This window comes from Aptenodytes patagonicus, unplaced genomic scaffold (genome assembly GCF_965638725.1).
Source record: "Aptenodytes patagonicus unplaced genomic scaffold, bAptPat1.pri.cur scaffold_282, whole genome shotgun sequence".
In the NCBI taxonomy this organism is placed as follows: domain Eukaryota; kingdom Metazoa; phylum Chordata; class Aves; order Sphenisciformes; family Spheniscidae; genus Aptenodytes; species Aptenodytes patagonicus.
The window spans coordinates 1-27277 of NW_027472204.1; the positions used below are offsets into that span (position 1 = coordinate 1).

General features: G+C 57.0%; 1 long non-coding RNA gene across 1 annotated transcript; it reads right to left on the reverse strand.

Moving 5' to 3' along the window:
* Positions 1-3052: 3052 nt before the first annotated feature.
* LOC143173789 (uncharacterized) lies at positions 3053-3611 on the reverse strand. The gene is made up of 2 exons (XR_012997777.1): positions 3551-3611; positions 3053-3261 (listed from the first exon to the last, which is right to left on the reverse strand). It is a non-coding gene; the product is annotated as an uncharacterized LOC143173789 (long non-coding RNA).
* Between the last annotated feature and the right edge of the window lie 23666 nt (positions 3612-27277).

Genomic DNA, 27277 nt, shown 5'->3' on the forward strand with positions numbered 1-27277 from the left:
AGAAAGCCTGTGATCCAGCCACACTGTGGACATCATGCTGGGGGCCGACCGGCCAGGTAGCAGCTCTGCAGAGAAGGACCTTGGCCTCCCAGAGGACAACAAGCGGAGCACGAGCCAGCAATGCCCCCTCGCAGCAACGGCCAACAGCCTCCTGGGCTGCATTCGGAAAAGCATTGCTGGGTGATGGAGGGAGGTGACCCGTCCCCTCTTCTCAGCACTGGTGAGGCCACGTCTGGAGTGTTTTGTCCAGGGTTGGGGAGGGTAGATGAATTGGGAGCGATGGAGTAATTTGAGCCTGGGAGAAAGTGTGAGGGCAAAGGTCTTTAATAGTTTTTTTATTGCTTCACACAATCCACATATTTTAATTGGAAATACATTAAATTGATCATTGGCACGTCTTTGCCCGTGCCAACAACTGGTAACTGATCTCCTTGACTTTGTCTTGACCCATGAGATTCCTGGTTTCTTTTCTCCCCTTGTCCTGTTGAGTCAGGGCAGTGAGGGAGTGAGCAGCTGGGTGGCTGTCTGGCTGCTGGCCAAGGTGAACCCACCACAGGGCCGCATCAGGACTGCTGCGTCCAGTATGGGGCTTCCCAGCACAAGGAAGACCCTACACCGAATGGAGCGAGTCCTGCAGAGGCCAGAAGGGTGGTTGAGGCCTGGAGCACAGTATGGAGAAGCAGAGGCTGAGAGAGCTGGGGTTTTTGAGAAATTGTTCAGGGAGAAACAGTGGAGCAAGGGCCCAGGCCCGTTGGTGGGATCTCAGTCAATGGAGATTTTCAGTGTTGGAAAGATCCAAGGGACAAGGCCATGAGCACCTGATCTCTTTGGAGTTGTCTGGGAAAGGGCTTGGCTGAGAGACCAGCAGTGGCCAGAGCTCTGGGACTCGTGTGTCATAAGAGTCAGTAGGAAACCGGTTCCCTTTCTATTAATAAGTGCAGTGGAGTTGGGTATCACAGAGCCCCAGAGGAGGACAGAGGTGACCATGCAGCAGCAAAGGTCCCTCCTCAGGGCTGGGGTGTACCACCAGACATGGAAATGGCCGGTGTGCGGGACTGATCTGGGACAGTTTTCCCAGGGCAGCTTCCCCGTGGTGTCCAGGGAACATGGCACAGAGCGGGCCCCTCTCTTCTGCACCTTTGGTGCCTTGCTTCCTTCACCACGACGCCTGGCTCTGCACCGTGAGCACCCTGCTGGGTGCCCTCACCCTGCACACTCTCACAGCGTTGGGAACACTGGTGTTTCCCTCTCCTGGGCTCTTTCCAGCCCAGCCCAGCCTCTCCCCACCTCTCCCCACCTCCCCTGCCCTCTACAGCAGCCCAGCCCAGCCCAGCACAGCCCAGCGGAGCAGCCCAGTCTGGGCTGGTCCCACTGCAGTGCTCATCGCAGGGTGCTGCAGAGCTCTGGCCATTCGGCAACAGCCCCAGCCCCTCTGAAGGGCACAGCAGGTCCTGGGGGGCAGAGGGGGGTCTCAGCCTCCCCACCAGCCCCAGGGATGATGCTTGCAAAAATGCCACAGGGAAACAGAGGCCAGTCACTCCCAGGATCTCCTGCAGTCATCTTGTTGGTGATCCGCAACCCCAACTGCATTTGACCTCTTTGCTCCCACCAGCCCCACTCCCCAGGACAGCACAAGAGCCCTGGGCCTCCTCAGGCAGCTCCCGCATCTCTCCAGTCTCCCCTTCCTGTGCCTGCTGGGTCCCCACTGACTCCCATGGCACTGCAGAGTCCTTTGTGGATACCTCAATCCAGTGCTTTACTTTGGGGGGACGCCACCTTTCAGGGTGTTGCACCTTCTGAGTCTCCATTCATTCCAACCCCAGGGCACGTGGCGAGTCCCCATCCTCGCCTCTCCTCACCCCTCCACATTCATTTCCAGAGAGTCTGCCGTATGCCATCAGTCCTGTCGTACATGAAGAAACCTGAGGAGAGAAGGGAGCTCATGGACCATCTCACCTGCCGTTGGACACCAAGAGGAGACCTTTGAAATCCAGAACATTTGGTCCAGTGGAACCCAATGGTACCATGAGCTTAACTCCCAAAACATTGACAACAAAAGGAGAACAGACTCGTTAAAACACCAACTCCTCCGACATTTTCTTGGAAGCAATGTAGTAGACATTGAAGATGTGGGTATGACATCGGCACGGAAGAGGGGGTGGAGAAAGGACTGTCGTGGTGTAACCCCGGCCGGTAACCGAGCACCACACGGCCGCTCGCTCACTCCCCCCGGCGGGATGGGGGGAGGGAATCGGAAGGGTAAGAGAGAGAAAACGCGCGAGATAAAAAGTTTAATAATTGACATGAACTAAAGTAATAATAATAATAATAATAATAATAATAATAATAATGAAAAGGAAGATGACAAAGAGAGAGAAATAAAACCCAGGAAAGACAAGTGATGCAAATGAAAACCGTTGCTCACCACCAAGTGACCGATGCCCGGCCAGCGGCCCCCCCGCCAACCTCCCCCCCAGTTTTATTGCTGAGCGTGACGTCATGTGGTGTGGAATATCCCTTGGGTCAGCCGGGGTCAGCTGTCCCGGCTGTGTCCCCTCCCAGCTTCTCGTGCACCCCCAGCCTGCTCGCTGGTGGGGCGGGGTGGGAAGCAGAAAAGGCCTTGACTCAGTGTAGGCACTGCTCAGCAGGGACGAAAACACCCCTGTGTTATCAACACCGTTTCCAGCACAAATCCAACCCAGAGCCCCGTAGCAGCTACTACGAGGGAAATTAACTCCATCCCAGCCCAAACCAGCCCAGCTCCCAGTACAAGAGAGGAGTTTGATGCCGGGACAAGTGACGACTCGCCAGCTTGGCAGAGCAGGGGTGCCTTTTCGTGCCCTGGGATGTCTCAGGAGGGGCAGGTTGGGCTAAAGCTTCTCCCCTCCTCCCCTCGGGGCTTTGTGGTCTAGCGGGGCAGCTGGGGCTTGGCTGCAAGGACACCCTGGGTCCGGGTGTGCTGTCCTGCAGGCAGCGGCAGAGGCCAGGAAGGACGCTGCCTGCTCAGCACCCTCAGGGTGGTCCCCATGGGAAGGACACCATGGGACGGGGCTGCTTGTTCCAGCTTTATTTAAAAAGAAAATATTCAAATACGGCCGTTTTTGAGAGGAGAACGTAATCTCTCAAAGGCTCGGCAGGGCCAGCAGCACAGCGATCGCAGGCTCCATCCTGATGTTGGCACATCTCTTGTCAGGATGAAGACGGTCTGAACTGCCAGGGAGCTGACCGAGAGTTCCGTGTCCTTCCCCAAGGGCAGGAGGGCTGCAACGAAAGGAAGCGAAGCGGACGTGAACCCCCACTGCCTGCAGAGACCCCCAGGAGTCCCCTCCAGCCCATGCCAGCCCCACCCATCTCTTGCCCTGGCCAGGAGGAGCAGGTGGGACAAACAGACCAGCTGGAAGCTGCTGCTCAGGAATGCCCCATGTGCCCCTGACACGTTCCTCTGCCCCTGGAGCGTTGCCCTGGCGCGGGGCCAGCCATGGCAGCACCCTGCCCCGGCTCTGTCCCCTGCCCCGCCAGCCCCGGCCAGCACAGCACCGCCCCTACTCACCGTTGCAGATATCCAAGAGCTTCTCCAAGCTTCGGTTCCTCAGGTGCCGCGCGGCAAGCCCTAGGCACAGAGCTCCTGTCAGACCTCCTGCTCCCCAGCACGCTCCCAGCAGCACGGCCCCCGGCCCTGCCAGACTGGCTGCACCCCCTCCTCCCCCTCAGCAGGGCGGACCCCAGGGAAGGACAGTACGCGAGGGCGGTGGGACTGAGCAAGGCTCCCAGCGAGCCCACCTGCGTGGCGGGCCCTGCACGGGGCAGCCGGGGCTCTGGCAGCCACAGGGCTGTCCCTTGCTGCCGGTGCAGTGGAGGGGACCGGGGCCAGGCTGCCAGAAGAGGGACCCCAGGGGCTGTGGCTCACCGATGAACCTGATGGCCGCCACTCGCAGGGTGGCCTGAGCGTCCTTCAGGTACGGCAGGCTCTGACACAGATATTCTTCCACCCTGCTCCTGTTGTGCAGTAGCTGGAGAGAGCACAAGGGCACGTGGCTCATACAGACCCTCCCCAGCCATCCGGACCAGTCCCTCCTACCGGTGCCCTCCCTCCCTCCCTCCCTCCCTCCCAGGCAGGAGCCCTGTGGGGCTGAGGTTCAGAGCGAGCCGCAGGCACAGGGGGCCTGGGGGTGCTGCGACCCCTCTGTCCCAGTGCCAGGGCTTACATGTGCCAGGGTCTTGTTCAGCACCCTGGGGGCAGGGAGGGGAGAAGGGCCTGGAGAAGAGCCCTTGGGGGCTGCGTGCTTGAGGGCAAGGAAGGAGGATGCAGCTCCAGGCTCTGGGCTCCAGGCTGGAGCAGGGCAGGCGAGGCACAGCTGCACAGCCCTCCCCACGGGCACGTGGGGCCCGGCCGTGGGGCTTGGGGGTTGTCCTCACCAAGCACTCTCCAATCAGGTGTGTCTGACGCGTCTCGGCCAGGTAGCTGAGCTTCCTCCATCCCAGGAACTTTGCACAGGCGAGGAGGGTGTTCCCAGAGGCCTGCAGAGAAGCAGAGGCTGGGAGATGGCACCACAGCCCAGGGAAGCAGCCCTGGCATCCTCCTCCTCTTGGCCAGGCTCCGAGCTGTTCCCAGCCCCTTATGGGAAGAGGCAGCAGGGGACAGAGTCTGAACTGGGTTCAGTGCCCAGGGCAGGGACACGGGGCAGCCACCACCTCAGGTATCTCCTGCTGCCGGCCAACAGAACAGAGATCCTCAAGAGCTGCTGAGCTGCTGCCAGGGATGGGGGCAGGCCGAAGGGCAAAGGAGGTGTGGGCCCACAGCTGTAGGCAGCGAGGGCTGGAGCCCCAGAGGCACTGGGGCAGGATGGAGCCAGCAGCACGTCCCAGGAGCATCCCCCAGCAGGACGCTTGGCTCCCCAGCCGGGGCTGCCCCAGCTCCTCCACACCCAGGCTCCGGGTGAGCAGAGCTTTGATCCCGGGATGCAGGGCCAGTCCCCTTCTGGCTGCACCTCCCTTCCCACCATTCTCCCTGCCCCAGGCTGGGGAACAAGCTGGCTCTCCACCCCTTCTAAGTGCTGCACCCCTCTGCAGAGGCCAAGTTCACTGGCCCCGTGCAAGGGCATCGGGGTGAGCAGGGCTCTGTTTCTGCAGCGATCCTGCCCTCAGGGAGCTGGGACATGCCCTGGCCCAAACATTTGGGGGTCTCTGGGGCAGAGCCCTGGGGGACAGGGATTGGGGCTCAAAGCCCTGGCCTCCCACACCTGCAGGGACAGCTGGGAAGCCCGTAGGGACTCGTGTGCTCGGTGGCCGTGGGGCTGCTGCTGAGCCCTGCTGGACCAGGCAGGGCAGGTCTGGGAAATGCCTGTGCCAGGTTCCCCGGCCCTGCTCGTGCTGGGTCTGCAGGGACCCTTCCTCTGGGCTGTGCTGGAGGAGGGCTGAGTGGGGAGAGCGGGGCTGGGAGGGGACCCCTGCTCCCCATCCACCTCGGCAGCAGGCAGCAGGGGGGAAGGAGGAAGGCAGCGGTGGGCCCAGGGCAGGGAAGGAGGGGAGCAGTGGGACCCTGGGGTGACACACATTCCCAGACTCTGACGTCCAGCAGCCCTCGCCCCTTATGCCAGGCCAGTGTCGGCACGCCCTTCCCGGCGTCCCCAGTGGGTCGCTGGTCACTCACCTTCGCCACGCTCTCGATCTGGTCGTTCATGTGGAGAAAGAGCGGGAGCAGGACCCTCTGCACTTTCTTCTTCATCTGTTTCACGTTTCTCCCCACCACAGTCTTCATCACGCCTTCGAAGAAGCTGATGGAGAGCTCCCGCACCTGGCTGGACACCTGGTGGTGAGGAGAACAGGGGGACTTGAGCAACAGCCGCTCCCTGCCCACAGTGAGCAAGGGCATCAGCGTGTCTGATGTGAGGGGGGCTGCTCTGGGGTCGGATCCTGAACACAGGGGCTGTGGGCCAGATCTGCAGCTGCGGCTGAAGAGCCCCAAAGCCCTGAAAGGCCATGCAAGAGGAGTGAGGAGGGGAGCCCTGCCCAAGTGCTGCCCACAGGGCTGGGCTGAAGGGCAGCTGTCTTTGCAGGGTGCCCATCTGTAGGGCTCAGGCTCCCACAGCAGCCTTACATCGTCAAAGAGGGGCAGGAGGTTCTCCGCCAGCTGCAGAGCGATGACGCTGGCCTCCTCCCTCTTCATGTGACCCATCATGTTCCTGAGGAGTACCAGGGCCTTCATCTTGACATCAGCGTTGGCATCCTGCAGGGTCTCCATGATGTCTGGCAGCAGGACCGGTATTTTTCTTGCCTGTACGAAACACACAGTTTGCTTATTGTGAAGCAGGGAACGAGCACCCTGGCAAAAATGCGCTGGCTGCTGAGCACCAGCCTCCCGCCCGGCTTCCCAGCAGGTGGCCCAGGAGTCACTGCAGCAGCCTCCTGGCAGGCAGTGGCCACGGATGGGGATGCGGGGAGAGCCCGAGGAAGGGAAGGGAGTGCAGGAGAGCAGTGTCCCCTGCTCAGCCACCCCCTGAAACCGACTGGCCTGAAGGGGGCAGGTGGATTGGCAAGCCTCTGTGCCTGGAGGGCTCCCCAGGCACCCACCAGGCCCCTCCATAGCAGGGAGGGTGATTGGAGCCCTCACCCCGCCTCCTGCCTCCCAGCCAAGGCCAAGCCACCACATTACCCCCTGCCCCAGGCCCCGGCTGCCAACATGGCTCCGCTTGACTACCCCCTGCTCACCGTCTCGGGTGTCTCTGAAAGCGTGATGAGGCCCCTCAGCACCAGCGAGAGCATCACCGGGCTTGGATGCCTCAGGTACCTCTGGGCTTTGTACAGGGCAGCAAACTCCTCTGTTCCAACGTCGGCGCAGAGCAGCAGCTAAAACGAAGACAGCAGTGAGAGACCAGCAGAGCCCGCAGGGCTCCCTCCACCGCGCTGGCACAAAGGGGGCACGACACGTGGGCGGTGGTAAGTGTCTCCTCTCCCCAGACTTGAAGCCCCCTCAGCCTGCGCAGAGGCCATGCCTCTGCCCCAGGCCCAGCAACTGGCCTGACTCGGGCTTCTGCTCCTTTCTCTGCCCCTGCCCCGGGTTTCCAGGCTGCAGAGCAGGGCAGGGGGATGCAGGCAGGGGGATGCAGGCAGGGGGATGCAGGCAGGGGGGAAGCAGGGTGCTGCCCGGGCAGGGGCAGGCTTCGTGTTTTTTCACCGGGGCCAAAACAGCACAGGGGGGCCCCAAGTGTCTGGCACGGGGTCTGGCTGGTGCTGGGCAGGTCCCTGCTGACCCTCCGGGGCTGTGTCCATATGTACTGGAGGAGGTGGCCATTTGGAGGCAGACGGAAGGGGAGGGGGCCGTGCCTGTTTCCCTGGGGAGGCAGGCACAGCCCTGAAGGTCACTCACAGCCAAGGGATAGATGCAGGCGTCCTCCGCGGCACAGCTGAACACCTTGCGCAGCCGCTGGTCCTGGAGCACGCTGAGCAGCTCCGTCAAGACACTCCACAAAGCCCAAGGCACAGAGATCATCACCTCCCACATGGCCAGGGCAGCGCTGCAGACCCAGAGCGCTCGGTCAGCAGGGCTGCCTCGGCCACTGCACCGTGCCCAGGCCAGCCTCTCCGGACCCAGGCGGTGCTGCAGCCCTGGCCCTGCCCAGCCCCCTCACTTGGGGTGCCCGGGGACCCTGCCCGGTTAGGCAGGAGGGGGCTGAGGTGGTGTTCCCCATGGGGCAGGGAGGAGCGTGGTGGCGGGACTCTGGCTTGGCCAGCTTTGGCTGCTGCGGGCCTGGCTGACCCACCGGGGCTGGGAAGCGTGGTGGGATGGAGGGCCCTGCTCCTTGGGGATGTCCTGCAGTTTTCCATGGGCCTGGCAGCCAGAGCGTCCCTGGGCCCCTCTCCCCACAGGGAACGAGCCCTCAAGGCTGTCGGGGCCGGTACCTGTCGCATGTTGGAGAGATCTTCAACAGGCTCCTGACCACTTCCCTGGGGCACCGCTTGGTCAGCAGGAGAAGGAATGAATCCAGGCTGTGCCGGGCTGGCTCCATGCGGATGTGCTCCATGTTTTTGTGGGTGTACCTCACAATCGTTGGCACCTGGAGGGGACACAGGTGAGGATGGTGCAGCCATTTCCCAAGCTGACACTGAAACTGCTGCCCTTCCCATCCCTCTCTGCTGCCTTGAAATGGCTTCAGGTGCCCGAGAGAGGTGGGTTAGGGAAGGAGGGAAGAACAAGGGCTGACAGGGCTCACGGGCAGGGCAATCCAGCCGCAGGGCACTTACATCCGTCAGCCAGGAGGCAGGGTCTCTCATGGCCATATCCAGGATGTTGCTGCCCAGCTGCCTGTCGTAGATGTCGTCTGCTGTCAAGGCCTCAATGGCCACGAGGAGAATGTCTGTCATCTGAGAAGGCTGGAGGTATTCTCCAAACACCTACGGGAGGAAGGAGGGGAGCAAAGACATGTCACGCCGAGCACCCTGATGGTGCTTCTTGGCTGAGCACCGCCAGCAGCTCTGGCAAGAGGTGCCCGGCAGTGCTGTCAGCAGTGCCCGCAGGAAAGCTGGAAGCAGGGGCTGCAGTCTCTGCAGGGCAGAGGGTGAGAGCAGAGGGTCCCCAGGGTGAGGGAGGAGGGCTGGCATCATGGGCGCCGTGTGCTTGCCCTAGAGAGAACCAGGGCTGGCTGGTGGCCAGAAGGGCTGGAGCTGCTGCTGGGACACTGGAGTGCCACCCTCGCCTAGTCCCTGCTCGGGGACAGCAGGAACCCTCTCAGCGGGGACAGTAAGGCCATGCCAACCCCACTGATTCTGGGTCCCTTTGCTCACACAAGCCTCCTGCGGATGCCAGGGACAAGAGTCCCAGCAAGGGGGGAGCTCATTACCGTGGTCATGTCGCTGCTGTCGAGCGAAGAAAGCAACCAGGTGCTCTCAGAATCCCATCCCAGTTGGAGCTCCGGATGCTCTGGATTCTCCTCTGGCAGCGTCTCGCCTACGTGGAGGGGAAACACAGGAGAGTCGGTAGGACAAAGCATCTTTGCCAACAAGCTTCCCAATCGGTGAAAAAGCTCGGCATGGCTGAGGAGGGAGGCTGTGCCGGGGACGGCTCCCAGCCCCGAGCAGCCTTGGCGTTCAGGCATCACTGTGTCCCTGCCCGTGGGACTCCTGCTGCCAGCGTGCCGAGGAAATGGGGTCCCGGCGTTGAGCCGGTCGTGCTCGCTGGCCCCGGCTCTGCCAGTCCCGGGGGGCCCCTCACTCACCGGTCTGCAGCGGCTGGACCGTGGACACCTCGTAGGGCTCTGGCGGAGAGCGGCTCTCCTGGGGAGCCCCCACCTCTTCCCAGGCCACCCTGGGGTGGCTGGGGGGTCTCTCCGCCATCCTGCGAAATGGAGGAAAGTTTGCAGGGAGGGGAGGGGGGGGGCAGCTTAAGGGCAACACCTCGGCAGCACGAGGCTGCCAGGGGCGGCAGGGAAAGACGTGGGCTGCGCTCGGGGTCTCCTCGCCAGCTCCGTGCTCCTGCCCTGTCCCGTCGCTGTCTTGTCAGACACTGCAGGGCCACGGCCCCGCTGGCTATGTATGGTGCCGTGGGGTGTCACAGAGGGGGGGTCACAAAGGACCCCACTGTGACCCGCCGCCCGGGCTGGAAGGGGCAGGGAGTCCACTTGCAGGGGGTAGGGAGCCAGCTCACCATTGGCCCATGGGTCCTCTCGGGGTGCCCCCAGGCCCCCGTCTGCTTTTATGTCCCCTCAGGACCTTCCTGTACCCTTTGGCTCATCCCAGAGCCCTGTGTTCACACACCCCAGGCACGGCCCCAGGACCTCCCTGCGAGACCTCTGCTTCTCCCCCTCCGTGTCGTGCTCTCTTCACATCTCCGCAGTTTCTGGCATCTCACAGTTACGTCCTTTCCCCCACTCTGAAAATCTCTCTCAGCACCAGGAAGCAGAAGATGTTTACGCCTGCTCCTCTCCTCCAATCCCTGCTTGGGGATACAGTTGTCGATGGGACTCTTACAGTGTGTAGCGCGTACCAGATACTGTCAGAAGAGGAAGCCTGAAAGAAATAGTCTCTCTATGCTGCCTTAACATCTTTAATCAAGGCCCTCACCCACAGCCTGAGAGACGGAGAACTTGAGGAGTCATTCAGAAAAGTCTTCTCTAAACACGTGGATCTCACTGGGATCCAAACCTGCCCGACTGATGTGAACAGCTTCTAAGCTGCTCCTTATTTGTGCCTTTAGAGATTTCTCGAGGTTTCTAAGGTGCGCAGTGGAGACGATAGACATTTTTTGATGGTGTCTGCCGTCTCATTGCTTACAGAAGCTCTCGTTCACTTTTGTCTTCATCAACCCTGGCTTGAGGTGCAACTCACCGCTTTAGAAAGTGAGAAGCTGTTGGAGATGGCAGGCTGTGAAAGGAGAAACCTAGTTGGCCTGGGGTGAAACTGGTGACAATATAAAGGGATATTTGGTGCCAGCCAAAAGCTCGGAAAGTAGAGCATCAGGATAGAAGGGGAAAAGGGGGAGTAGAAGGTGCAGCTGAAAAATGAGGCGGGGACGCCTGGGGCCCCAGTCCAGCAGCCCTGTGTACCTGCTCTGTGCAGCCTGCAGCAGGAGAAGGAACCTGTTGCCCTGACTGTACCGCCTGTGTTTGACTGGCTGCTGTAGTCAGGAAGACATGGAGCGCTCCCCGACATCAGCGAAGGGGCACCCTGGTGTGCTGGTTTTGGCTGGGATAGAGTTAATGTTCCTCAGAGTAGCTAGTACGGGGCTATGGATGTCTGGGGAGCCTCGGCGTCTCACACAGCACTACAGGCCTGTATGTGGCCATTAGCTGAGCGGCTGCCCTGAATTCGGTTAGGCTGCGTGGGGACGTGTGAGACAGCTATTGTTACAGACAAGGGACAGCCAGTAAATACAGCTAAGGGAGGGGAGAAAGAGAAAGCCTTCACTCTCCCTCGGGCACATGACTCCATTTGGTCAGATGAACACCTCCTTAGGCGGCCCTGAAGAGCGTGAGGAGGGACAGGTGGTGATGTCCTACATGTGGGCATCTGCCGTCATTTCAGCTGGCATCCTCACCAGGCTGCAGGGTGATGCCCCCAGGTGTTTCCCACTCTCTCAGTCCTGCTCCACTCTCGTGGACTACCTCTGGCACCTCCAGTGTCACCAGGTGTTTGTGTGTGAACTCCTGCTCTCCATCTCCACCAATGACCATGGGACCATAGAAAAGGAGTGCAGGTGCCTATTTTGAACAGACACCGTTGCGGAAGCAAGAGGAATCTCACCTGCTGTGGGTTTGTGGCAGGCATGGGAGGGAGCTGAGGTCCCTTCCAGCCCCAGGACTACACATCCAGGATGAGATGCCTCCATTGACTCAGGTGATTCCCCTCCCTCAGCAGGGGTAAAGGAGATCCCTCCCTGTCAGTGTCCAGGTGCCCTGCCTAATGACGGGACAAGGCAGGGTGATTCTCAGACCTAACGGTGTCTCTGAGAGGAGAAAGGACAGTGCTGGGAAGAAATGTCTCTGCAGAGGTGAGACAGGCCACATCGGTGATTACTTCAGTCTCTTTCCACATGGGATCCTGGAGAGCCCCAGGGACAGCTGGCGGGAGCGCAGCGTGGGGTGGGGGGCAGAGAAAGTGACGTCTTGGGCAGGTCCTGTCCTCCTGGGCTGAGACAGGCTCCTGGGATGGAGGGAGCTCAGGGTAAGCAGGCAGCACTGCAGAGAGAGAGCTCTGCCAAGGAACAACTCCTCTGCAAAGCGTGGCAGGGCTCAGAGGAAAGGAGTAGGGCAGAGAGAGATTGAAAGCAGTCTGGAGTGGGAGGACAGAGGAGAGCTCAAAGGAAGAAATCGTTACAGCCCTTGACACGGTAAGTCTCTTGGTGCAGGGCAATGCAGCTGCGGTTCCTGGCAGGGTCTCCTACAGCTATCGTAGCCTACAGGATCCGTCGGGAGGACTCCCAGTCCAGGGGCTCATGTTAGACAAGCGTGAAGGGGTGAAGCCAGGGTGTGCACCCAGAGCTGCCCAGGGCATTTCAGAGGGGACTTTTCCAGAGGAAGATCAAGGCAGGGGATGCCTTAAAGGTGAAGAGCTTTCCGGAGTCTATGCTCTCAGTTTCCTGCTCTTTCAGGGAAAAGGCGCTGCTATGTTTGGAGAGGGAGACTGAGAGTCCTGAGCCGCTACACTGAGGGATCAGTGCGTGTGGTAGGAGCCAAGTAAACTGCTTTCATCCACTCCTCTACCTACGGAGAGCACCAGCATCACCTTTGTTGCCCTCATCGGGGTTTGTCTGACCTGCTCCTTACTGCCTGCAAACGGGGAGAACCTCTAGAGAGTGCCTGAAACGGGGAGGTTTCTTCAGGTCAGAGCTGAGCCGACAGTAGTTGCTGATGGGGTCTGTGATCCCAGACAGGGGAAAAATTGAGGGCAGAGGAACAGTTCGCGGCAGGGATAGCTCCAGGCAGCAGACACATGGCCAGAGAGCTCTACGCAGCTCCAACCAGAAATGTCACGGGAGGGAGAATTTGGAAAGCTGCCTGTCATCCCCTCCAATGCAGACGCCTTCCTCTGAGCCAGAGCCCTGGTCTCGTCTCCCACCCAGCAGAGCCTCTGCCCTCAAGGCTGCGTGGTCCAGGGCAGGAGTTGCCTCCTCTGCAGCCAGAGCTCTAGCACGGCAGAGGTGCATCTCTCCTGACACGTGGCCACTTGCCTCTGCAGAGCAAAGGGGCTGAGAGCGACTGCCCTGGGATTTTGCGAACTGGGAGGGGCTGCGCTCTGCTGGGTAAGGAGAAGGCTTTGCCGAGTGCCCGGCCACCTCTCCTCTCCTTGCTTCCCTTAGGAGGAGAGTCACAGAGTCTTTCTTTGTTTCTCCACCTGGTTGTGCTGCTCTTCTTCCTGCTCTTGGGGTCCCTGGCCAGAACAGTGGTGGTGTGGCGCAAGGGGTGGGGGTGTTGAGTGCCTGCTCTGACGCTGCCCTGGAGGGCGCTGCCCTGGAGGTGTCTCCATGGGACCAAGGTGCCCAAGCCCTCTCTTAATTGTCCAGGCTGGAGACACTGCAGTCCGTGGTTGGGCAATGAGACGCTGCTTCCCTTAGCAGACACCACCTTAAGGCACCTGACTATGCTGGACAGGGAGTCCTGCGAGGCTGTGAGCGTCACTCCAGAAGGGCATAGCTCTCCTGTCGGACCTCTGTGATGTCTGAGAGCACCTGATCTGCCCATGCGAATCAGCATCCTTGTCCTGTCCTCTTCATCACACTCTGCATAGCTCTGCTGGCAAGGAGAGGTGGTTTTAAATCTCCACGTTGAACAGGACCCCTCTGCTCCCAGTACAGTCCGGTTTCTTCTTCAGAGCAACCTCTGTGCGTGGTCCTCCTCCAGCTGAGAGCGGTGCGAGCACAGGGCAGCTGGGCACCCGGCTGATGGACAGAGCAGCCCTCCTGGACGTGAGCACTGACGGAGGTTTACACTGAGAGCAAAGGGGCAACGGGGGGATTTCACCCTTTCCAAGAACATTTCCCAAGTGGGATGGGGGTGTCTGAAGTCTAAAACACAGCGTAACGAGACACATTTGCTGCACGTCATCTCCCCCCCTCCTCTGTGGAAGAAAGCATCCTTCTGAGCTTTTTACCCTCCGCTCTGGCGCAGCCCAGGGAACTCCTCCCCGGGAACCCTCCCTCCAAATTATCTGGGCTGTTGCTACCTCCATGTGTCATTGCTGTAAAGCAGGGCTGACCCTGAAGGAGCCCACGGGTAGAGGGCACTGCTCTGCGCAGCGCCCTCAGCCAGCACAAACCAGAGCTGAAGCCTCGGAGCTGCAGAACAGTCCCCCAGGCAAGAAAAGCACCCTCGGGTGTTTCACAATGAATGAATTAAGTTTTGCTCAGAGAAGCTTCTCTGAATTTTTCTGGTTTATCTCCTTTGGCAGTTTGAATGCCCAGAAGCAGCAGATGTCCAACGGCAGCTCCATCACCCAGTTCCTCCTCCTGGCATTCGCAGGCACGCGGGAGCTGCAGCTCTTGACCTTCTGGCTCTTCCTGGGCATCTACCTGGCTGCCCTCCTGGGCAACGGCCTCATCATCACGGCCGTAACCTGCGACCACCGCCTCCACACCCCCATGTACTTCTTTCTCCTCAGCCTCTCCCTCATTGACCTGGGCTCCATCTCCACCACTCTCCCCAAAGCCATGGCCAATTCCCTCTGGGACACCAGGGCCATCTCCTACCCAGGATGTGCTGCCCAGCTCTTTTTATTTGTCTTTTTTATATCAGCTGAGTATTTCCTTCTCACCGTCATGGCCTACGACCGCTACGTTGCCATCTGCAAACCCCTGCACTACGGGACCCTGCTGGGCAGCAGAGCTTGTGCCCACATGGCAGCAGCTGCCTGGGGCAGTGCGTTTCTCTATGCTGTGCTGCACACGGCCAATACATTTTCACTCCCACTCTGCCGAGGCAATGCCCTGGACCAGTTCTTCTGTGAAATCCCCCACATCCTCAAGCTCTCCTGCTCAGACTCCTACCTCAGGGAGGTTGGGCTTATTGTGGTTAGTGCCTGTTTACATCTGGGGTGTTTTGTTTTCCTTGTGGTGTCCTATGTGCAGATCTTCAGGGCCGTGCTGAGGATCCCCTCGGAGCAGGGACGGCACAAAGCCTTTTCCACGTGCCTCCCTCACCTGGCCGTGGTCTCCCTGTTTCTCAGCACTGCCATGTTTGCCTACCTGAAGCCCCCCTCCATCTCCTCCCCATCCCTGGACCTGGTGGTGTCGTTTCTGTACTCGGTGGTGCCTCCAGCAGTGAACCCCCTCATCTACAGCATGAGGAACAAGGAGATCAAGGATGCCCTGCGCAAACTCTGTGAACACGGACTACTGCAGCATCAATAAGGTGTCCATCATCCTCAGGAAAAGCTCGGATGCTCTTTTGCTCATATGTGCCTTGTTTTTCTCTTGGTTTATTATTCTTCATGTATTCCTTCTACTTAAATAATAATATTCTTCCCCCTCTAGCAGTGTTTTCTGACCCAAAAGACCTCATGTACATATGGAGCCAGGCTCCCCGTGTCGGTAAAGACAATAAAGAATCCAGCAGAATATTATTTGTCTCTGCTCCCATCTCTTAGATCTCCTCTGGAGCTGGGGGTGCAGCCCCAGCATACAGGAGAGGTCAAGGAGCCATGAGCCCAGCTGCCACATGGAGGAGCAGCACTTGTGGACCTTGGGGCTGCCCCTCGCTGCCTCAGTGGACAGATCCTTTCTGCCACCTTCACATCGGGGCTGCTGCTTCCCTGGAGCCGTGGCCATGGACAACCGCAGGATCTGGTCTTCTTAGAGCAGCCCTGCCAGCGCAGGGCCCTGTGGAGAGCACGGGCTGGGAACCTGGAGGCCATCAGCGCTCGCTGCCGGCAGCGGCCCAGGCTCTGGAGGTACAGCCCCTCGGTGTCTGGAGGGGGGAACGCAGGGACGTCATCACCGGCTGGGGGACAAAGTGCCACCCTCTCCCCCCACTGGCAAGGGCGGACTCACAGTTGAGGATGGCGGCCCTCTTGCAGGGCCGGGCGCTGGCGGCAGCAGGAGGGAGAGGGGTGCAGAGGTGGCGCCAGGCGGCCTCGCTGTCGCACACCTCCTGGAGGCAGCGGCAGGTCTGGCCCAGTCTCAGCAGGTCGGGCAGCGTCAGGAAGGAGACGACGTGTAGTAGCTGCGGGGAGAGAGGGGGCGAGAGCAGCAACCCTGGGACCCCCCCCTGCTTTCAGGGGGAGACCCCAGCCCCGCCATCCACCCCTGCTCAACTCACCAGCTCAGGGGGGAGTCGCTGCATGGCGGCCACGTCCTCCCCCTCCTCACCACCCTTCAGGCTGCTGTGGGGTTGGGCTGCGGGCAGGGCATGTGGGTGAGGTGATGGCGGGCAGCCCCACAGCAAGCACCACCCCCACCCCTCCTCAGCCACCCCACCGCCACCCCGGCGGCCTCACTGCCATGTCCTCACCACCGACAGCTGGATGCTGGCGGCGATGGCGATCTCTTTCCAAGCAGTGGATGGAGATCAATCTGGGGTTACTTAGGTAAGGTCAACCCTTAAGAGTCCATTGGCTGAGACGGGATGCATCCAAGGATGCTGAGAGACCAGCCGATGTCATAGCAGGGCCGCTCTGGTACATTTTGGAAGGTCACCATGACCGGAGAAAGCAAGAGGCAAATCTTGCATACCTCTTCTAAAGAGAGCCAAGGACTGAGCAGGGGAATTACAGGCTGCAGTGACAGAGGCCAGGGGCTGCGTGGCTGGGGAGCAGCTCTGTGGAAAAGGCTCTGGTGGTCCTTGAGTTTCATTAGGCAAAACATGACCCAGCAGAGGATCCTGGGCTCTTGGAGCAGGACCACAGCCAGAAGAAGCGATTATCCCCCTCTGCTCAGCGCTTTTGACACCACACCCAGAATACTTGCCCAGGTTTAGACCCTGGGCAACGACAGTGAGACATTGGCAAAGAGGAGCCACTTCACCGGAGGGCCACTAAGATGGTAATCCTTCCATTACCCTTCAAGAGTTGGTGCGATTTCCCCAAGAATACCAGTATCTGCAACAACATCAACAACAACAAAGGCATTAATGTCCCTAAATATAAATACCGGCAGTGGAGCAGTGGGCACCTGTGGTAGCCACTTAGGGCAATGCCAATTAGATCAGTATTTGCAATATACAGCATGATACCCAATCCCAAAGTACAGATCTAAAGCGGTTCAGATGAAGGGCGGTCTTGCAAAAGACACCCTTTGTGTTCCCAGGTGGCATGGCCACTGCTGATTTCCCTCCCCAGGCTGGCAGAGGCTGGCTCCCCTTCTGAGGAGGGACTCCCTGCAAGGAAGCCACAGCCGTGGGTGTTGCTCACCTGGTTCTTACTGGCACTTCACTTGGCAGCCCTTCTGGGGTGTTTGATGCCTTCCTGTGACTACTCTTTCTGCACAGAAGATCATAAAAGGACAATGATTTCATAAAAGAGGGTCATAAAGGCCCTGCTATGGACAAGAAAGCTCACCATGAGCGCTGGAGGGCGCCAGGAAGATAGTTGGTAAGCACCAGGCCGATCCAGGAAGCTCAAGGCCTCTTCTGAAGCGTAAGCGGCCTTGAGCAGCAGTGCTTGCCCGTGTGGAGGTCTGGGAGAGAGAGTCGGGGCCCATCAGTGAGAATCCAAGTGATGGCTGCTGGCTTTAGCAAATCCTCACAACCATGTCAGAGCCCAGAAAGGGAAGGCACTTGATGGCTGTTGGCAGAGGAGATGCAGAGAATGTTTCCCCCGGGAATATGGCAGGAAGGACCTTGCCCTCTTTTTCTCCTTCAGTCCCCACGCTGGGACGGAGCTCAGGAAACATCCGTGAGCCTGGAGGAAGCCCAGACCTCCTGGGATGAGGTTCTGTCAGTGCAGGGGAAGAGGGAAGGATTTGTGAGACACATGGGAGTGCAGGTGAGGGAGCGGTATATGTGTAGCAACAAGTGTGCTAAGGGTAGGAAGGAGACCTGAACTAGCATGGGTAAGTGTAGGGTGGGGGTCATCCTGAATTGAAGTAGGTTCATTTCTTATAAGTTGAGGCCGCAGAAGAAGGAGGCTGCGCAGGTCAGCGCTGGTATATGGAGCGAAGATTCAAGCAAGCCTTGGGGCCAGGACATCTTGGGTGCTAGGGGAGCATTAGCAGGGCTTTGGAAGAAACTGGGTGAGTTGTTGGGAACTCACAGGCACTGGCACATCCTCAGAAAACTTTGTGTTTGAAGACACAACCAGTGAGGATAAAGAGACACCAGTAAAGCTTGGGAGATCCCGGCTCAGAGTGAGGCAGGGAAGCACGGGGGTGGTTAAAGGTTTCAAGGAAACAGGCACAGGTATAGGAGAGTGTAGGACAGCCTGGGGTGGGGACAAGCAAGGGCCTTGGTGGGGCTGAGACACCCCCCCAACAGAACTGAGATCCTTGTCCTCTCAACTATGGCTGCTGCTTCTTCCAGTGGGGCCCGTGAGAGGACAGCAGTTCCTTATGTTCCCAGTGCCTTGTGGCCTCCTCACCTCCACAGAGGCTGGGAGGTGTCCTACCGCCGTCCTGCACTCAGCATTGCACACCCCCACCTCTCACCGCCCCCAGGAAAAGCCCCGAGACTCCCATGAGGGAAGAATCCCCTTTCCCAGGGGACAGGGCTCAGGCCTTTGCCCTCTTGATTGAGGAAATGCATCAAAGGCTTTCAGAGCCACCTCCACATGGGCTTTTCCACCTGTAACCAGTGCTTCTGACTTTCTGCTTCACCAGTCCCCAGGGACGGGAATCTTCTCTGGTCATGCCCGCCACGGTCTCTCCAGTGATGGGCGTCAGTGGGGCCTGCCAACACCCTCAGGAACTCCGAGTTTTGCTGCTGACTTTTACTTCTCTAGAGGCTTCTTCAATCTGCCAGGACCTGCAGGATCTTGCCACTAGAGGGCTCATTAACATGCAAAACGCCCCAACAAGCCAAGTGTCTGTGCGTAGTGTTCCTTAATCCCTCAGTTCTTATGGGGTTCTTTTGAGAGATTTCAGAAGCCAATAGATTTCAATACTAAAAAACAAGTTAGGATTCCTTCTTCTTTTAATTTTTTCTTTGTATTTCTTCTTACACACATTAAGTGATATCAACAATCTCCAGACAATATTGACCCTGAACGTCTCCTAATGGAGCCTGAATATGGAAGTCAAGACCCTTTCTGTCAGACCCTCTACGGACAGTCTTTGCCCCAACCCCACCATTTCTCTCACCAGGCAACTAGGACTTAGAGCAGCCTGTTCCAACCTGAGCTTTCCCCACTGAAGTCTGTAGCTGCATGTTTCCGCTCCTGGGCACCAATTCCCACCTGCTTTACTGGGAAAAGGAGCTGACACGGAAGGATGTTTCTCAATTGCCAACAAAGAAAACCAAAGGGAGGCAGAGTTCAATAAACAAAAGACCTTCCTCAGCTGTGTGGTGAGTCCACGTTACCTCCACCGAAGTTCACTTTCCATTCTGGACGGCCTTAGGCTAATCGCAAACCCATTGTTGTGTCAAGCACAGATCACCCCAAGACCCCCCAAAACTCTCCCTGCCCCGGACTCTGTCCGTAGTCGCTCTCTGCACACAGTGAGTCACACGTTGGAGTCACAAGCTCCCTCCATTCCCAGAGGCAAGCAAAGAGGCAGAGGGAATGAAATGCTCTCTCTTGACGAGCTAAAGCTGCACTGCTCCCAAAATGTCAGGGGCTCAGGAGCATCTTCAAGTAGACTCTGCAACACGCAGATCCCCTCATTTGTCATTCGCTGCAGGGTAAGTTACATGTGACTCCATTGTAGGTGAAGACAGGGATGAGAGTGACCTGCTACAGTGTAGGACACCTCGGGTGCAATTGCCCAGGCTTACCTTTCTGGTCCAAGGAGAGAAATGGGTTGTCTCCACTGAGATGCCCTGGCCTCCCCTGTCTGTCCACCAGCTCCTGCTCCAGAAAGGCTCTTGTCGGTCCTGGCTCACATTCCCCAGTCCCTTGTGGAGGCTTCAGCTGCTCCCACGGATCCTGGAGGAAGTTGCCCCCTCGGTGTGGGCAACTGAGTCAAGCCCTGGAGGAAGAGGTTAGGCAGAAGTTGAAACAGATGCAGGAAAGGCCTGGGTGTGAGAAGTGGTCAGGAAGTCTGCATTTTCAGATCTTTGGTGCTGGTCTGTAAAGTCTCATGAATTTTTCCATAGGACATGACACGGAGCAGCAAGCTGATGGCACTTTCTCACCCCCTTTGGAAATAGAGATTTGTGCAGCCCTTTCCAAAACCACATTTCACCCCAGCACTTTGCATGGAGAAACTGTGTTCCGAGGACATGTTTATTCTAACACATTTCACATCGACGTCTCATATCTAAATGGAGCTGGGAGCAATGAAGGTTGGATAAGTTGGGTAGATGCTGCTCATATCTCTTTGCTGTCAAGCAATGGCCCCACCTGCTGGCACTTCCCTCATACCGTCCCTTTTTTGGAGATGGCCAAATCTTTATGGGGTTGTGCAATGGCATAACACCCCGGCCCTCCACGTGCCAGACCACCATTGATGTACATGTTCCCTGAGTTCACCCAGTCACCTTCTCCTTCAGGCACCCAGAAATGCAATCCCAGAGGACATGCTCTGGGACACGTTCCCCATCTAAAGTGAAGCTAAGCAGCCTTTAGCTCCCCAGCTCATTCCCTGGACCTTTCTCAAAGATGCGTGCAGCATCTACTTTTTGCCAGCTGTCAGGGAGTCCCGCCAGTCTCCATGACCTTTCAAAGATGACAGAGAGTGGCCTCACTGTGACATTGTCTTACTTTCTCAGCACCCCTGGATGTGACCCGGCCATTCCCATGTCCTGGTAATGGTGGAGTTTGCTCAAGTAGACTCTGATTTGACTCCTGTCCTCCGTTGGCTGTTCTCCTCCAGAGTCCTGCCTTGAGGCACAAAGGCCTGGGAGACCTTGCTGGTGAAGTCTGAGGCAAAAAGGACATGGAGGATCTCAGGTCTGTCTTTACCTACTCTTCCTAAATCCAGCAGTGTCCAGTCAGTATCTTTGTTTTCTCCTGGAAGTGTTCCTGAAGTAGGAAAAGCTCGTTATGATTGCCTGGAATTCGCTTTCAAGTTCCAAACAGATTTTTGATAGAGACAAATCTTCTGCTTGGAGGATGCTGTCCTTGGAGACCAGCTGTACTGAGCTCTGCTGCCCTTCAGTGGTGCTGACTATTGGATCCCCACTGAAACTCCCCAGAAGAGGCACAAGTCTGCTCCTCTGAGGTCCAACATCTGCACTCTTCCATTCTGCTTGTTGTCCTAAGATGCTCCAGGAACCGCCTGGACTGTGCATGCTGCTGTGTTCCCCTTTCAGAAATTGCCAGGGTCATTGCAGGCCCCAGGGAGACCCAGGCTTCTACAGCCAGAGGCTTCCTTGGGATCCTTCAAAAAGACTGTACCCGCTTCCTCACCCTGACTGTGGGTTCCTTATCTCCCACCATGAGAGGCCGCTTTTACTGGCCTCTCCTCTGACCCTCCCTCACAAGGGATCACCAAACTCTTCCCCCGCCCCACAGAGGAGCTCCATACATCCCGTTAAAGTCTTCACTTTCAGGGAACCCCACTCCTGATCCTTCCAGCCTGTCCCTCCTGAAGAGCCGATACCCATCCAGTGCAGCACTCCACGCTGTGTGCCTTGTCCAGCCGCGCTGTGGCTGTTACTCTATCGATGTCAAAAAGCACAGGCTCGCGCTCCGCTTGTCTGCTGCCCTGGCTGAGGGCATGGGTGCCCATCTGGGCTGTGGCACCTCAGGTGTAGCTCCAGGCCAAGCTCTGACTCGCCTTAAAGGAAACCTGGTACCGAGCGTCGACATCCTTCTGTGTGCAAAGGCTTTGCTTCACAGCAGAGAAGCTCAAGCTGAAATTGAGTGCCGAGTGTGAGCAAATCCTGCTGTCCTCAAGGCCAGAGAGAAACAGGGCTGGGAACTGCAGCCCTGGCAAGAAACAAGGTTTTTCTCAGTGGCGTCTCTGCTGCCCCTGAGGGCCTTTGGCAAAGGTGAAGGTGATCTCCATGAACGACAAGGTGCTGCTGAGAGGCCCCCTGTGAAAATTGTTTGTCTGTTCCCTGACTGTCTAATCAAGGGGGTGAGTAAAGGTTGGGGAAGAGATAAAACAACAGTTTGAGAGGGCAGGCACATGAGCGGAGACCCCGGTGTGATGTGCCTTGTCTTCCTGGACTGCCCTACATCTCCTGCATGGAGAAGGGAGAGACCTTGCCACAGTGCAGTGGCCATCAGTCACTTGTGTTAGGAAAATGTGCAACTGGCCCGTGCTGTCCGAGGAGAGAAGCTCGGACACAAAGCACGGAATTACAAGGGTAAGCATTTATTCATGCGCATGAGGTGTCTGAGCGAAATTGGGGTACCTCAAATGTGGTTTTACACAGGGTTCTTATACCGGTCAAGCATTGAGGTACAACGTGATTTGACTAATCACTAATTAACACACACACAGTACTGATGACCATCATAGTAACACTTCGCAAAGCAACTATTTTTCTGCAGCCTCATCAGCCATCAGCATTCTCGCTGCTTGTCTGTTGATCCAGGCGTCCCTGGAGCTGGTCTATTGATAGTTACTTATCTGGGCTGCTAGAGACTGGGAGAGTTTCAAAGGTGTGTTAGAGGGACTAGGGTACTGGCGTTATCTTGGTTGTCCAGGGGTCTCTTTCAGCCTTCATGGACAGCTCTAAGGTTCCGAGAAGCAAAGCCCTTATTTCCAGGGCAGGGCTGTTCTTCTGGTCCTTCTGATGAGCTGGTGTCCTTTAGTTTGCTTACTCAAGCGTGATAAATCAGTATACAACGTGAGCTATATCTCCATCTTCAGAAAGTGAATACGTTTTCATAGTATAAAGACTGATTGGCCTAAGAGTTAGGGAGGGAAGTTTTGATAACCTTGGAGCAGGGGATGCCTGTGGCCAGGCGGATTCTGCAGAAGGCTCTTTGATGGCCAAGGATCACCTCTCCGTGATCCAGAATGGTCCACCCCAACATGCAGGAAGTCACGCCAAGGCGTCAGGAGGCTGGCATGGCTGAGAAAGGAGCTCCTGACTAAGGTCAAGCATGAAGAGGAAGCACAGAGAAGGGGGGAGCTGGCTGCCTTCCAGCCTCAATGGTCTATGACTCTGTGCTGGAGAGAGCCATTTGTGTGTGTGTGTGTGTGCTTGTCTGTGCATGGGGGACCTGGAGGGATGAGGGAATCTTGAGGCCAGCTCCTAGATAGGTGGAGGGTCTAAGACCAGCTCCGGGAGGGATCCGTCCCGTCTGTGTGTCTATACAGGTATACACCTCACACTAACACAGCCTGGCATGCAAACAGCCCAACCCTCATTTCCCTTTCTCCACAGACTGCGATTTGGCTTGGCCTAGAGACCTCCCGAGGTCCCTTCCAGCATGAGTGAGTGTGCATTTCCTTCCACCACGGGTCTTCCCTTGATGAGGACAGGGAGAGCGCTCAGGTTCCCCAGGACCACAGAAGTAAGCAGACATAAGTGTGATCCACTCAGGTGTGGCTTTTTTGTCCCACTCAACTCACTGACTCAAGGCGGACAGGCAGGTTACCCCAGACCCGCCTCATCATATCCTGAGCTGAACTTTTGCTTTTCCTTTTCCCTCTTTCCCCCTCCCAAGTTCTTCTCTTTAATCATCCTCATACATTCCTCGACAAACAGCCCAGCTCTGCTCTTGCCCCACTGGCCCTGGCTTTGCTTGTTTCGTTCCCTTGTAAGCTCACCTTCAACCCCTCTCCTAGCCTGAACTTCTGCTATTTGGACCCTTGGGGGAAGAGCAGGGCTCAGGAGGTCCCACAGCATTCTCAAGGCAGTGGAAGAGGACTGTGAGGAATCTGACTAGCTCACTGGCCACAAGGAGGAGAGGGGTGGGAATGCTATGATGAGGTCAGCGGTACCTCAGAATTTCATGGGCCAGCAGGAGGCACATGGCTGTGAAGGTGACTGTGATGCCCCTTCTGCCTCTGGAGTTGATTGACCAGCAGCACGAACATGGCTGGTAAAGGACGGGGAGGTCACTTCTTTCTGAGGTAGCTGCTCGGTCAGCCCTTGACTCATGGCTGGGATATTTGCTGTTAGGCTCACATCTGCCAGCGTCCTTGACAGGCCAGCAGAAGGCACCTGCCTGGACCGTGGATTGTGGGAAGCCGTTTCCCTAATGACCTGGGAGGCCTCTCCAGGAAGAGGCGTTGGATATGGGTTGTCACTTCCTTTCCACCTGAGTAACTGAGGGGGCAGGGGCAGGCACACAGCTTGGCCGTGTCAGTCCCAGAAGCTGAAAGGCCAGCAGCAGGCACGTGGCTTGGAAGACCATGGTGAGGTTACGTCTGTCGAGTCGGCCGATAGGCCACAAGAAGGCTGATGGCTCGGGATGTGATGATGTTATCAATTGTGTCTGAGAAGCTCATAGGTCAGGAGGAGGCGCATGGCCGTGAAGGCGAGTGTGAGGACATTTTGTCTCCAATCTCCTGGAGTGACTGGCCATCAGCAGGCACAGGGCTGGGCTGGTGACCGTGACATTCACTTCTGGCTGAGAACCTGAGAGCCAGCAGCAGGCACACGTGACTTGGTGGTTGTTTTGTACCTGGAGGTTCTGGTTTGTTATGTCCCCAGTGAGAAAGGCACTCAGACTCTGCGAGGCATTCCTTACAATGCCATTTGTTAGAGAAACACTCTGAACAAAGAGAGGATCGTGTAGGCAATCTGACGTCCCTTCAGGTGCCAGGGCCTTTGACAGTGGTGCAGAGAGTTGTGCAGCTTCCATCTCTGAATCTGCTCCTGTGATCTCTTTCAAGGTTTCCTAACAGGGAAAAAACCCTCTGGTCATCATTTCTACTACCCTGAGACGTGATGTTCACGTGCAAATCTGTTGCTGCAGTTTTTGGCAAACGTTGAGGAGGTGCAGTGGGCCTCCTGGCCAGTCCCAGGTGGGAGCTTCCTGCAGATTTCTCTGTTGCCATCAAGTTGGTCCTGTGACCCAGGGACATGCTCAGCACAACACAGCCTGAAGACCAAGCTGCACGTGGAGCCCAGCACAGCGCAGCACAGGCCCGGGTCTACTCAGGTTTACTCTTCTGTGGATCACTGACTCCTCCATGGACAATGCTCTTATGGTCAGGATCCCTGAACTGCCTGAGGAAGGTTAGGAAGAGGGTGAGGTCTCCTTTAGACAGCTGGAGGAAGGGACACCGTTTTAGGACCTGGTAGTCACTGGGGACTTTGAAGACCATGGACCTCTGCTAAAAGGCCTCGGTTGGAGGGGAGGTAGAAGGTAATCCCTGACCCGACATGGGGGGATGCTCTCCTGGACTTGTTTTTCACCAGAAGACAAGGCAGGACTGGTGGAAGATGCGGAGGGCAGCTTTGGCTGCAGTGCGCGTGAGGTGGTAATGTAGAAAAGCTTGAGGGAAGTGAGCAAGAGCACTTGTAGCAGGGCTGAGTAGAGAGGAAGGATCACCCCCACCCAGCTGCTGGCAGTGCTCCTCCTCCTGCAGCCCAGGATGGCGTTGTCTGCCTTTGCTGCAAAGGTGCCGAGTCAGGAGAAGAGAAGAGAAGAGAAGAGAAGAGGAGAGGAGAGGAGAGGAGAGGAGAGGAGAGGAGAGGAGAGGAGAGGAGAGGAGAGGAGAGGAGAGGAGAGGAGAGGAGAGGAGAGGAGAGGAGAGGAGAGGAGAGGAGAGGAGAGGAGAGGAGAGGAGAGGAGAGGAGAGGAGAGGAGAGGAGAGGAGAGGAGAGGAGAGGAGAGGAGAGGAGAGGAGAGGAGAGGAGAGGAGAGGAGAGGAGAGGAGAGGAGAGGAGAGGAGAGGAGAGAAGGCTTTGGGGAGACCTAATTCCAGCCCTCCCATATCTTCCTGGAGAGAAGAGGGGAAGGGAAGGGAAGGGAAGGGAAGGGAAGGGAAGGGAAGGGAAGGCAAGGCAAGGCAAGGCAAGGCAAGGCAAGGCAAGGCAAGGAAAGAAAAGGAATTTCTTCTTGGATAAAAGAAATAGAAAACCAGGGCCTCTGCCATGGACATCTGCCAGGATGTGATTTGGGGCCTCTGTGGAGAGGCTGAGGGACCTGGGGTTCTTTAGCCTGGTGACGTAGAGGCTCAGGACTCTATAGTAGTAACCTGCAACTACTTGAAGGGTGGTTTCGAAGATAATGGAGCTTTTCTGGGTAGTGGGAAGAGAAGGAAACCTCCACAAATTGCAGCTTGGAAGCTTCAGAGTGGATGCAAGGAAAAAGAAATCTCAGTCCAAGGGTAGCCTTGTGGTGCAAGAGGTCACCCAGAGGGCGTCTGGATCAGCCCATGGCTTTGTCTTTCAAGGAAAAGCCAACAATGGGTGGAGACACATCAGTGAAGACACAGAAATGCTGGGCTGAGAGGTAGGTGGGAAAGCAAGAAGGGTGTCGGCAGCCTGAAGCAAAAGAGGTGCAGGCATGGGACAGTGTAGGACAGCCTGCAGTAGAGACGGCCTCGGCCTCTGGCAAGGCTGAAAGGCCCATCAAAACCGAGGTCTTTGTCCCCTTGGCTATGGCAGTTGCCTCTACCACCGAGGCCTACAAGGAGGAGCTTTCTGTTGAAGCTCTGGACTGCATTTCTTCCTTTCCCCTGCTTGGGGAGGCCGGGAGGGGTTGTACAGTTTTTCTACACCTGGCATTGCTCACCCTCACATCCCACTGCCCCCAGGAAGAGCCCTGAGCCACGCGTGAGGGACAGGGTCGGCCTTCTCAGGGCCTGGGGGTCAGGGCTTGGCCTTTCTGCTTTCTGAATACAACCAAGGCTTCTCTCAGCATCACAGCTGCCTGCACAGTGCCTTTGCCTACCTGCAATCACAGCCTCCAATTATCTGCTCTAACGAGTCCATGGGGAGGCTTTGTCAGGAATGGTCCTCAGGGGGACCCAGTCATACTTCAGTACTCCTTTGCTTCTGACTTGGACTTCTGGAGAGGTTTCTTCAGTCTCCTCTCATCATGGGAGGTTCAAGGACTCAGCACCAAATACTCCATGGGTCTCATTAAAAGACAGAGAGCCTTAACGAGCTCTTTCTCTTCCTGTAGTGTTCTTCGGGTCTTCCAGGCTTGTACAGCTCATTGGAGTCAGTTCATTGTGTAGTGAAAGAGGAAAATTTCAAAGGGCACCTAATAAAAAAACCAAAATTTTGTAATTTGTTTGATATTTTATTTATTTTCATTTTAGAGAAGAGGTGATAGAAGCATTCTCCAATTGATATTGATGCAGAGTGTCTCCTCAGGAGGCCTGGGCAGGTAGGAACAGCCGTCCTTTGAGGTCTGACGCCGGATGGACAACCTCGCTCCTCACCTCCCCAACCCCACCATTGTTCTCATTGGCCCCCCGGGACTTGCATCAGTTTGCCTTACATCAGACTTCACTGAACTCTGGAGCTGAATGTTACAGCTCCGTTGCACCAGCTCCCTCCCGCTCTCCTTCGAGAACTGGCTGCACACAGGCCACAGAAGATTTCTTCCCATTTGCAAGCAAAGACAAGCAAAGCATGATAAAGTTTGCTAAACAGTAAAACACCCTCCTCAACCACACGCTAAGCACAAGCTGTCTCTAATGAGGTTGCCTTTCCACAAGGGATAATCTCAGGAGAAATGTTTTAGGTAGATACAAAAAAGTTAGATATGAACATAATTAAAGACTTGGCTGAAGAGACAATTAGAGAACGGAAAGACAGGCAAGCTTTTGACTCCCTGAAGCTCAAAGCAGCACCTGGGTAGGTGAGAGTTATCTGAGCGAACAAAGAAAAGGGGT